Source organism: Mytilus galloprovincialis, chromosome 2 (genome assembly GCF_965363235.1).
Source record: "Mytilus galloprovincialis chromosome 2, xbMytGall1.hap1.1, whole genome shotgun sequence".
Lineage (NCBI taxonomy): Eukaryota > Metazoa > Mollusca > Bivalvia > Mytilida > Mytilidae > Mytilus > Mytilus galloprovincialis.
In genome coordinates, this window is record NC_134839.1 from 95,439,485 (window position 1) to 95,451,631 (window position 12,147).

General features: G+C 31.0%; 1 long non-coding RNA gene across 1 annotated transcript; it reads right to left on the reverse strand.

Moving 5' to 3' along the window:
* Window positions 1-8,017: 8,017 nt before the first annotated feature.
* LOC143062464 (uncharacterized) lies at window positions 8,018-10,181 on the reverse strand. The gene is made up of 3 exons (XR_012974763.1): window positions 10,074-10,181; window positions 9,668-9,754; window positions 8,018-8,306 (listed from the first exon to the last, which is right to left on the reverse strand). It is a non-coding gene; the product is annotated as an uncharacterized LOC143062464 (long non-coding RNA).
* Between the last annotated feature and the right edge of the window lie 1,966 nt (window positions 10,182-12,147).

The window sequence follows — 12,147 nt, forward strand, 5'->3', positions numbered from 1 at the left end:
TTAGCATGTTCAGGGAGACGGCACTCAATTTACAAAAAAAATAATTGATGTTTTAAGGAACTGTAGAGGTCTCCACAGGTTTTCAACAAGGGTAGAATTCAAAACCTTGAAGATGAAAGCCTCGAAATCCATGAAACTTTTTCTGTGCGGTAGTTATATCTACAAAATCCAATCATGTACACGACATATAATATTCATACATTATATAAAAAAGAAGATGTGGTATTATTGCCAATGAGACAACTATCCACAAAAGACCAAAATGACACAGACATTAACAACTATAGGTCACCGTACGGCCTTCAACAATAAGCAAAGCCCATACCGCATAGTCAGCTATAAAAGGCCCCGATAAGACAATGTAAAACAATTCAAACGAGAAAACTAACGGCCTTATTTATGTAAAAAAAGAACGAAAAACAAATATGTAACACATAAACAAACGACAACCACTGAATTACAGGCTCCTGACTTAGGACAGGCACATACATAAATAATGTGGTGGGGTTAAACATGTTAGCGGGATCCCAACCCTCCCCCTAACCTGGGACAGTGGTATAACAGTACAACATAAGAACGAACTATAAAAATCAATTGAAAATGGCTTAACTCATCAGATGGACAAATATACAAGTGGACGTGGGCCGGTATGTATATTTATATATTGGGGATTTATTTTTGTTTCCAAACAGAATTCTAAGGTTATGTATAAGTGCCTCCGTTCACTGCACAATTGTAAATTGTCTTCCTAAAGACCAGCAAAAATAAATGGCACAAGTTCACGTAGTCATAAAAGAAGTCGTATAATTTACGATAAATCGAACAAAAAATCAGAAATACGGAATATTATATGTTAATGGTTAGGAAATCCGTTTCCCCTACATGTTTTAAAAGTAAAAGAAAAATGTTTTCCCTGATACAAACGTTTTAAGAACCAGCTTTGTGTAACCTATAGACAAATTCGACTGGATATAAGGATGTTTACTCTGATTTGAAATGATTTTTAGTCCGAAAAAATAAAGGACTTCATTCCTATCAAACACCTTTTTAATTGTTTACCAGTATATTTCTTTTAGTTTTGGGTAAAATTGTAAAGGAAATAATAGTATCAAGACGTCCTTCCATAAATCGTTTTTTTTTCTGTTCTGACTTTGAAGAAATGACTACTTTTCGCCCAATCGAAATGGTGCATGGACATATTTTGTTTCATATTATTAGAATTATTTTCAATATTATCGGTATTAAACTTGATTATCGACACATGAAAGTTTGTCAGCATTGTCAATCTTTTTAACGTTAAAGTACCAATAGTTCGGTCACTACTCAATTAAGTTTGTCGATAACGTAGCTAATTTTGACGGTAAAAAAACATCAATTCGATCACTTCTCTGTTACGGGCTGTATATGCCATTTTATTGTTCTTTGTTGGAATATTTGTTTGTTTTTATAGTGATTAAGGTTATAACAAAATGTTTATTGTTGTATCCCTATTTATGACATTTTTACCTTTTTATGTTTTGTGCACGCATTGTTTTCAATATAATGGAATTTTCTTTGATTGCCAGAAGTTTAACTAGTTGAAACCTGGTTTCATCTGCCTTTTTTTAATAATTCAATATCATGTATATATTTTTCTTTTTTTATGACTGTTAATCAAACTGTTCAGCTTTTTAGATCTCTAGAAGCGTAATAGAAGATTTTTGTGCTATATCAGTTATCTTTCTTTTTCTAGAACTTATTCTGTTACTTTTCACTCTAATAACAAAAAGGTAATACAAAGAAAATGTTGTGCATTGTATATCTAGAGGTGATTTATACATCATGCATCTAAAAGGGAATTATACATCATGCATCTAAAATAGTACCAAAAATCATGAATTCACATCATTCATCTAAATGAGAATTATACAGCATGCATTTAAAAATGAATTGCATGTCGTGCATCTTACAAAGAATTATACATCTTACACCTTTATACATTGTGCATCGAAAAATATGTTTTTTCAAGTTTTTGAAATGTAAAGGAATTGAAAAGAATCATATATATGGCAATGTCTTTACGAATTTATGGTATACACATAAACAGTATTTTGCGAGGAATTATCAATTAAATTGTTGAATATAATAATAAACGCAAAATGGCAACATTTTTGCCTGTAGGAAAGACTTACATAACAGGAAAACAGGAAAAGGAGTAATAATGGGATTGTGTTATGGTATATTTTTGAATTCTTGTCTTGTTTTTATTCTAATGTGATTTGTCTATATGCTTTTTTGTTTTTCTTTGTTGATAAATTTTTTTTATATACTGATTAAGAATATCATACAATGTTGACTGCTGTATCCCTATTTTTGACTTTTTTACCTATCATGTTTTTTTTTTTTTTTTGTCAGTTTAATAGAATTTTATGCGATTTATGTCATTCAAGGGAGAGGTTTAGCTAGCTATAAAACCACGTTTAATCCGCCTTTTTCTTCCTAAGAAAATGCCTGTACCTAGTCAGCAATATGACAGTTGTTATCCATGCGTTTTTTGTGTTTGGGCTTTTGATTATTTCATTTGATTTAATATTTTAATATTCATGAGAGTTTGGTACTTTTGATGTTTTACTTAAAAGACTATTAAAGCAAGTAATATATGAAGAATGGCAAAGTGTTTGACTGTGAAAAGTACCCAAAAACATATAAAAAAGAAAGAAATAACAGGTTTACAAAATTTATAAAGCATAATGATTTTCTGCAAATACGATGATGCTATCAAATTACTCATCATGGTTGAGCTATGAATATAAGCTGCAAGAATAACAACAAATCAAAAGGTGACATTGTTATTTATCCATTTAACCGACCTCTTCAATATTGTAACACACCTACTAGTGTTTGATATATTATGGGACAGAGTGACATATTATATTACCTCTTAAATATTGTTGATAAAACACAACGCAATCATAGGATTCATGACAGAAAATCGGTCATAATAAACGAATTTAAAGTCAAAATGATTGTACCCTTTGTTCTTTTAACCATATTTTCGATCAATGGTAGACAACAGTTATGAAACCAATTGGATGAAATTCATTTTTATGAAATTGTATGAGAAATATTACAGCTTTTTGTCACAATAAGCTGTCCCATCGATTCAAACAACATAAAGAAAATAAAAGGCACTTTCTCAAATGATAAATACATTAAAGAAAGGCGGTAGTAGTTTAGGTAAAAGGAACTGCAGAAGAAGTGGATTGGTTTGAATAAACGTCGGATGCTATACATGCATTACTGATCAGCCGAATTTCAAAATAGTGAATCAGTAAAATGACAGATCAAGCTACGATACTGTAATCTAAATACCTACCCCAAAATATGTAGATTGTGATTTGGTTATTATAAAAATCGTATCGACCAACCAATTTTTAATGGTGACGTTAACACTAATGAAGTGTGACCTTAATTTGTTCTTCCCTATTTTTCCCTGTTTGAGCATAGCTCCGTTGAAGCATTGTTTTGGTAAGGAGTACACCCTTGTTAATAAAGTCCACTTAGTGTAAACATGCGCAGGGGTAACGTATTAACAGTGAAATGTAAACGCTACTACTGGTTATTAATAACCTATTTTTTTTTTTTTTTTTTTTTTTTTTTATTAAATGCAAAAAATGCGGCTGGGTGAGTATCGCAATAAGACGTACATTTAAAAATAATAAAAATATCGCAATGATTCATTTTTTTTTTCATTCCTCGAAAATCGCAATGATAATGCACGTAATGATTTTCTGAATTTACACTATATGACGCAAAAGAGAGTAGGTTACTGGTATGGATTGCCTTTGCATTATTTTTTGGGACTCTTCGGCTTTTTATTGTCTTCTTATTTCATTTGGTCTTTCAATTTAATTGATTTGAGCGTCACTGATTAGTCTTATGTACACGACATTCGCGTTCGGTAAAAAACATTAAGCCTGGCATCTTTTATGAGCCTTCACAACCAGTTGGTTAGAAGCATTAATGATGAATTTTCATTCCGATGGTTTCACTATTCTAGTAGGCAGCCCTTTTTATTGACATGAAATATCATTGATAAGTTGATGTAAGTGTACTGTTTATAAAATGTTGAAACAATTGAAACATTAAGATTTGGCTACCGCATGTACAGATTCCCTTAGACATATTTGGCACTATTTTTAGAATATTCTCAATGCTCTTCAACTGTTTTGATTCGAAGTGTCACTAATCCATCATATGTATGCGAAATACGCGTCTAATTTACAACTCTATTAGCAAGGTATACTTGGTTTTCAATTTAAATACGTTCAGCTTTACAGTTATACCTCAGAGTTATACACTTTTGTTTAACATCTTATCGACACGTATAGTTTGGAATTAAGATTTTTAATTTTTTGTATGTAGTGCTCTAAGAGTCCATTTGATGTGTTCAGCCTTAAATAGATGATTTTTATTGTTTGTTTTTATATTATGGTGTAACACCTTTGTCTACTGTTATATGGCGTTTGTCTGCTTTTAAATATGCTTAAGAATTTCTCTGAATGCGTGGTGGGTTTTACTCATTGTTGGAAGGCGTACGATGATCTTTTGCTGTTAATTTCTGCGTCATTTGGTCTCTTGTGAATAGTTGTCTTATTAGCAACCATACCAGATCTTCTTTATATTATATCAAAACTGCAACGACTAATGTGTCTTTCCTAAGATATGATCCTGTGAATCAGTTACATCACTGTTTCTACCTGCCTTATTTGTGTCTGTAATTTATTTTGTTATCTTTAATTGTTGTTGTTAAATATATTTCACAGTTTCAGATAATTGATTATTTGTCATCATTTGACGTACTTGACGAGTTGGTTGGCCGTTATGGAATAACCGTCTGGGGTCACCAAGTCTATTGGTTGGATGCGACTTGCTGAGTCCGATGTTTTAAATGTAATGGTTTGTAAGCATATGTTTGTCTGTTCGTTGGGTTTTTTTTCGGTACGGCGTTGTCAGTTTGTATTCGATTTTAATATCCCTTTAGTACTCTTCTATACTGATAGCTTGATTTAACAATGTTAGCATGAGTTTAGGGAGTTTTATCATTTGGTTAACTATCTTACTATGAGATTTCTTTTAAGATTATATCACCATGACATCTTGTAAATGCAATTCTACTGAAGCCATTTGAAAGAAACATGTAGGAATTGTTTCCATCATGTAAAACAAACATATTATTCCGTCATTTTGACTCGATTAATTTTGCATTTATCTTGATGTGTCCAGAAATAGAGAAACAAATACAAAAGCTTAGAATGCATTTTTAGCCAGCAGATATATACAAAAACCATCAAAGAAACAATAGAAATTGAGAAAGTCTTCAACGAAGCGATAATACCCGAAAAACCCCTAAACAATCATGTATTCTAGTTCAGCGAAATGGACGCCACACTAAAGAAAATTAAAAAACAGACCATACAGGACAAACCACTAAAAGCCTTACATAGATTTGACCGTTGGTTTTCCCGTTTGAGTGGTTTTACAACAGTATTTTTTAGAGCCCTTTATAGCTTGCTGTTATGTGTGATCCTAGGCTCTGTGTTGAAAACCTTACCTTGACCTATAACGGTTTACTTTTATAAATTGTGAGTTGTCTCATTGGCACTCTTACCAAATCTCCCTAAATCTATTATAGAATCGATTTTTCCTTTTTCTACACTATATTTGTACGAAATATGAAAACATTCAATGAGGAGACATGCTCATTGACCTTTAAGCACCCAATACAATATTTCACTTTAAATGATTGGTTATTTTTCACTGTGGCATATATTTCATGGGTTCTAATTGTGTACCATTACTCGATAGTGTGTGTACTCATACGAAGTCCAAATGACATAGAATCTTTACATAGACCCAAACATAGCATCATAAAAATTTCTTTAATTTTACTTTGTATCTCAAATATAAAGGATAATACCGACTGAATAAGGTTTGTTTCATATCTTGATTTTTTTTTTCAACAATGTGGACTCATATGGCATACTTCAACAAGATTCTATTGCAAAAGTGTTTATCTCAACATTCCAATTGTGAAGTTCCAATTTCTCATCAGTAACATATCCTCTGTTCCGTCGTATGGACACAAATACCAGTTAATACATTACACTAGCCATGTTCACACTAAATGGGATTCATTAACAGGGGTTTGTTACCTTTATTTGTCATTTCAATCTTTTAATGGGATTGCTACATCGGTATATGACTGGTGCCATCCTAAATTAGATTGATTTAATAATCTTTGTACCTGCTGTAAAACTACATTATACACACAAAAATATTTCCTAATTTACGTAATGACTGGGAACATTTTGATACTGCGAAGCAATCTTGTTGATTATTTAGTAATTCTGATTAAAAACAAAATCATACTTTTTATTTTAACGTAAAATCCGACCTTGTATATGAAGCATGGAGACTCAATTACCAAGCACAAAAATGTCAGTATTCACCTCAAAAAGTTACAAAACCTTTAAACAGACTTATTAAGAAGGGATATATTTACGATACTGTTGTCAGGTCATTAAAGATTGCATATTTTGGCTTTAATATTGATTCACTTATAGGGTCTTTGCATCGGAACTAAACACATTTTTTTTAAAACAGTTGTTGGCATGACACGGTGTATGTTCTTCTCATATATTTTATAGTATGATACTAAACCCAAAACGAGTGGGGTTGTGCCTGATATTGATGTGACGAAGACATGATCTTTCAATCAGTTTAATTGAGATCTGGAGCTGGCATGTCAGTTAACTGCTAGTAGTCTGTTGTTATTTGTGTTTATTTTCTTTTGTTACATCTTCTGACATCAGACTCGTTGTTCTCTTGAACTAAATTTTAATGGGCGTATTGTTATGCGTTTACTTTTCTACATTGGCTAGAGGTATAGGAAGAGGGTTGAGATCTAATAAACATTTTTAACCCCGCCACAATTTTGCGCCTGTCCCAAGTCAGGAGCCTCTGGCCTTTGTTAGTCTTTTATGATTTTTAATTTTAGTTTCTTGTGTATAATTTGGAGTTTAGTATGACGTCCATTATCACTGAACCAGTATACATAGTTTTTAAGGGGTCAGCTGAAGGACGCCTCCGGGTGCGGGAGTTTCTCGCTACATTGAAGACCCATTGGTGGCCTTCGGCTGTTGTCTACTCTATGGTCGGGTTGTTGTCGCTTTGACACATTCCCAATTTCCTTTCCCAATTTTAGACTCAATAAATGTATTAAAAAATTAGATCCATTTACATGTTTTTTTATAATGCCTTGATATATTTGTGATATATTTGTGGCAAATTAACAAATCAAGATAAGATTTTGACAGTAGATAGGACACGCATCAAAAATAAACTTGACAAAACAAAATGAATTCCAATTAAATTTAAATCGGAAAGTCTCTTATCAAATTGCAACATCAAAAGCTCAGACACATCAAACAAAAAAAAAAACAACTGTTATATTTCTTTTTCATACAGAAATTTGCTAAAAAGGTAGAAAATACAGCCTGCAAAAACCCTTCATATAAAGTCGAGTTTTGTACGACCCAGAGAGAAGTAGTGTTCGAATCAAAAGTGGTACAGTCTTCCGTTCATCAAGTATGAACAGAACGAAGTCAAGTTCTTACAGCGGAAATTGATATATTTGGGATGATGGAAACAAAGGCAAGCAAAACTAATGGTATATTGTGGCATGAAATAAATATGTATTTCTCACCGAGATCACCCCCAGTTTTTGATTGGATTTGTGTTGCTCGGTCTTTCGTTTTCTTTGTTGTGTTTTATATACCTATGTTTGTCTATTTGTATTTTTTCCTCTTTTTTTTTAACTTTGTTTATTTTCGACATATGAGTTTGAATGTCCCTCTGGTATCTTTCGCAACTGTTTTTCTCAAAATGTTGTAGGTAGCTAGTCTGGTCACTATTTAAATGGAGGTAAATTTACACATTCTATAGTTTTTTATCTTTTGAAGAATAACGATATACAAACAGAAACACTTTTTATCGAATTTGTTATAAAATTAAAATACAAAGTTAGATGATAATTACAATGTTATATAAATAAAATGAAAAAGTCTGGTTGATTGTGAATGGATTCCAACAATATAACAACAAGTGGGCATTCTTGTCACGGTCATTTGCGTCGTCGAGTATCGTTTGTGTGGTGTTTATTTTCTGAGTTTAAATGATGTCATACTGGTTCATTAACATCATATCCATGAAGCTCATCGGTCGATTTTGTCTGTTCATCATTCTACTCAAAAACCATATGGCTCCTGTTAAATATAAAATATAGAATTAGAGAAATAGACGCACCGTATTGTATACAGACCAGCATAGTCTATTTTTTAAATGACATTCGCGAGAGCATATATCATAGGTATGGACAATGTTTTGCTAACAGTTTATATGAATCCAGAAAAACAAACCTTGTAGGCAGAGTTCAAGTTTTATGAAGCTAATACTTCCAAAATCCAGAATGCAAAATTCTTCCGAGTTATAAGTTTCAAAAGTAAACAGAATAGCGATTTGAGAATAGTTATAAAAGTAGAACTTAGAGTATATGTTTTATTGCAAATTTGATAAACTAGTATGGTCATAAAGACTTTCGGCTTGCAGTGATTTGAGACTGAAAAGAGATATTACAATGGTGTAGCAATTAAATTTGAACATAGACGTACAAGTTTTTGTTAATTTCGTTAAATTATATGCAATAATTTAGATACTTTGATTTCTTTTATAATGTTTTAAAAATTTCAGTTTTGCAGAATATGATTCAATGTTAACGCAATATTTACATAATGTACTGACATACCTTTAGTAATAATTAATTGACCGCTAATTCAAGGCCAATTGCCATGTTTTACATGAATTCTACATTATCATGTCATTTATATTAACAATATATGAAATATTATACAATCGTAAATAAGGTTGTATTCAAGCAATTTTTAACACTAGGTAAATATATAGGATAATTGCATGAACGCTGAAATACATTCCGCAATTTAAACACGACTTTTGTTTCTGTATTTAGTGATGATAGATAATCTAACGACACCACGGCTATTATCAAAATAATAGTATCGTTCAAAATGAAATGTTTTTGAGGAAGGTAAATCCGGGAAGTTTCGGAAGCATTATATTAATAAAATAAAGTGCTGTTTTCATTTTTTTTTCAAAGCAAACAGGATAAACATTATGTAAAGGGGAAAAGTTAAACCTTAAATTAAACCAAAACTTGATGAAAATGTAGCGCAGATTTCAGAGTTATAATACAAAAAAATGTAGGTTAAGCTGTACATGGAAATTGTAAAGCGATAGTCTGCTTAAATTGATTATGTTCCATTAATAAGAAAGTGAGATTAGCGTTATTATTTTTTTTCATGTGTCTAAACTTAATGGCACATCAACGCTTACATCATGGAAAACCAAAGCATGAAAAGCTAACTGACTTTGAAACAAAATACCTAATTCTTTATTTGCTATGTGTATTCCCATACGTGTTAAAGGTCAAATGAATCGTATACAATGTATATAAGTCGTACTTTCATTTTTTGATAGATAATCCAAAGATTTCCTTTGATCAACATTATATATAAATTAAGATAAATCCTAATAATTGTAAAGCACTTACCCATATTTTGTGCCTCACAGATTGCCAGAAGTAGTGCACATAAAATCAGAACAAGAAGAAAATTCTTCATTGTAAATTCGTGGTTATCTGAAATGAAAAGTGAAATTATTGCTTTATACAGATTTAAGTGAATTAAAGTATGAAGTAAACAGCTCTTTGCATTTAGATAATTTTAGCTGAAATAAATAAACTACGCGAATTAATATGTATAAATGAAAATTACTTTAAAAAAAAATGAAATAGTTGCATTAATATTTATTTTTATATTTCATTAATTAAACAATATCACTATTGAATACATTTTTCACTAAAATAACTACATAAATATAAGTAACCAAAAAAGGTTTAGAGAAAAACCTTTTTGCAAAATGTGAATTACATTGTATCCTAATATACGATATCCTACCTGAATAAAGATTCTAAAACCTTGACAAATTAAGACGCAAATTGTTTTTCTGTGCTTTGCTTTGCTTTTTATATGGACAGGCGAAGAAAATATTTACTCATTTGCATATACGATGACAACAAAGGGTCATGGTTCACACTATAATCATAGCTTCATTTATTAATATAGAACCTGCTGAACTGTGATTATTGCGTATATCAATCATAAAAGATCAGCAAGTAATCATAAAATTGTCATAAAACATTCGTTTGATGAACTTACGATATAAGGAAAGGAAGTAGATATCTTATTAGCAATTTCTGTTTTCTGATCATGACCATTTTACAATTTCACAAAAATAGGTGTATGTTTATGTATCGTTAACGGCAGGTAGTATTTCGTTTCAACGCATACGTTAACACTACATTTTAAGAAATCAACATACTTTTTCAAGCGGTATAGTGAAAAAATTAATGATCATATCGACACCAAATTGGAATTATTTAACATCATCGTTTAAAGATAACATGCATTCTCTATTAAGTATCATTTACTACATTTTATAGCAGTGTATTTTTAGTATAATTAATAAATCAAGTACTCGGGTAGCGTTTTGTATGTTGCTATATCTTATAAAGCATTGAATGTATAGTGAGGTAGTGCTTTGACGTAAAATTACACCGAAACTCATTAGAATGATCTCTTTTCTCTGTACTCAAGGACGTGTACTGTTGCAATTTTAATGTACTGATTGAGATATGTAAACGCTGGACGATTGGGCAGAGGTTATAGTATTGCTAGTAATGGGATGTTCACAATTAGAAGTTTGAAATCAACACATTTGTCATGTTTTGATAAGAAGTCTTCTATTGTGTCAATATCGAGGAAAAGATCAAGACACGAAACACGTTTTAACTTCGATATTTACCATCATCTCAAAGCCAGTCGAATATATGAGAGGACATCATTAATATATCTACAAGAAAAAACAAATACCTTTGTAATATGCCTTTTGTCTTTTTGTCTCTATGTATGTTCTGTTTATTCCTCATTGTAATAAAACTTTTGAATATTGCCTTTATCAGTACTTCAATTTTATTATTTTAGTTTGAAATCGAATTTAACACATATGGCTATCCAGTAAGTCACTCACAATTAAACCAATATCAGTTTATTCGATGTAACATGCTTTTGCAACCTGTTGATATTCCACAAAGTCATTCCTATCCATGACTGCGCATGAAATTTTTAAGCTAAATATGAGTCTCATTGATTGATATTTAAGTCGGGGAAAGTAAAGTGTATGTGGTAGATGAAATTGTGCTCTGCTGTACTTTTCAGTAAATGCCAGTACTCTTTGGTCATAAATATGTGTATTTTCACAATTCTTCTGTCATCGTGTTAGTTGTATCTGTGCTTATTACTAATAAAATCCCTTTTAACTGAATTTTACTGTTTTGTTTGTTCTATTGTTGTACTGTTACAAAAAAATCCTTGTTTGGGTGAGATTGACCCAATTTCCTTAAGCTTCTTTTATTACATATTGTACATGTACTTACATTTGATATGTATAATGAGTTTATTATTAAGCATTTAAATATAGAAATAGTCAAATACTTCGTTACAGCCCACTAGATATATATAAATGATATAGTTATAATATTGTGAAATCATTGCATCATAAGCATTAGCATCAACATGTAGTTCGTCTCTTTGTATAATATTAATACGACTCATATGTTTCATTTAGATTTTTTGTGCCAGTATTTAGTTTTTCAACAGAGAGAGTTTTTTTTTTGTGTTTAATGTGACTGTAGCAGGCTAGAACCTTTGTTAGAATATTCATATTATCTATAGTATAAGGAATTGATTGTTAAAATCATATCTGTGATATGTTCTGTAACATTATACAACAATCAGAGCGATATAATGAATACACTTGTCAACTATTGAAATCCGTACATGTATATGGTCGTGTACATACCTTTATTACGTATATCGTAAATTAATCTTTAAGGCCTGCATACGTGTAAATATTAAAACTTACTCAAATTACCTTATTTTATGTTCAATTCTCTACTTGGGCTTATATATT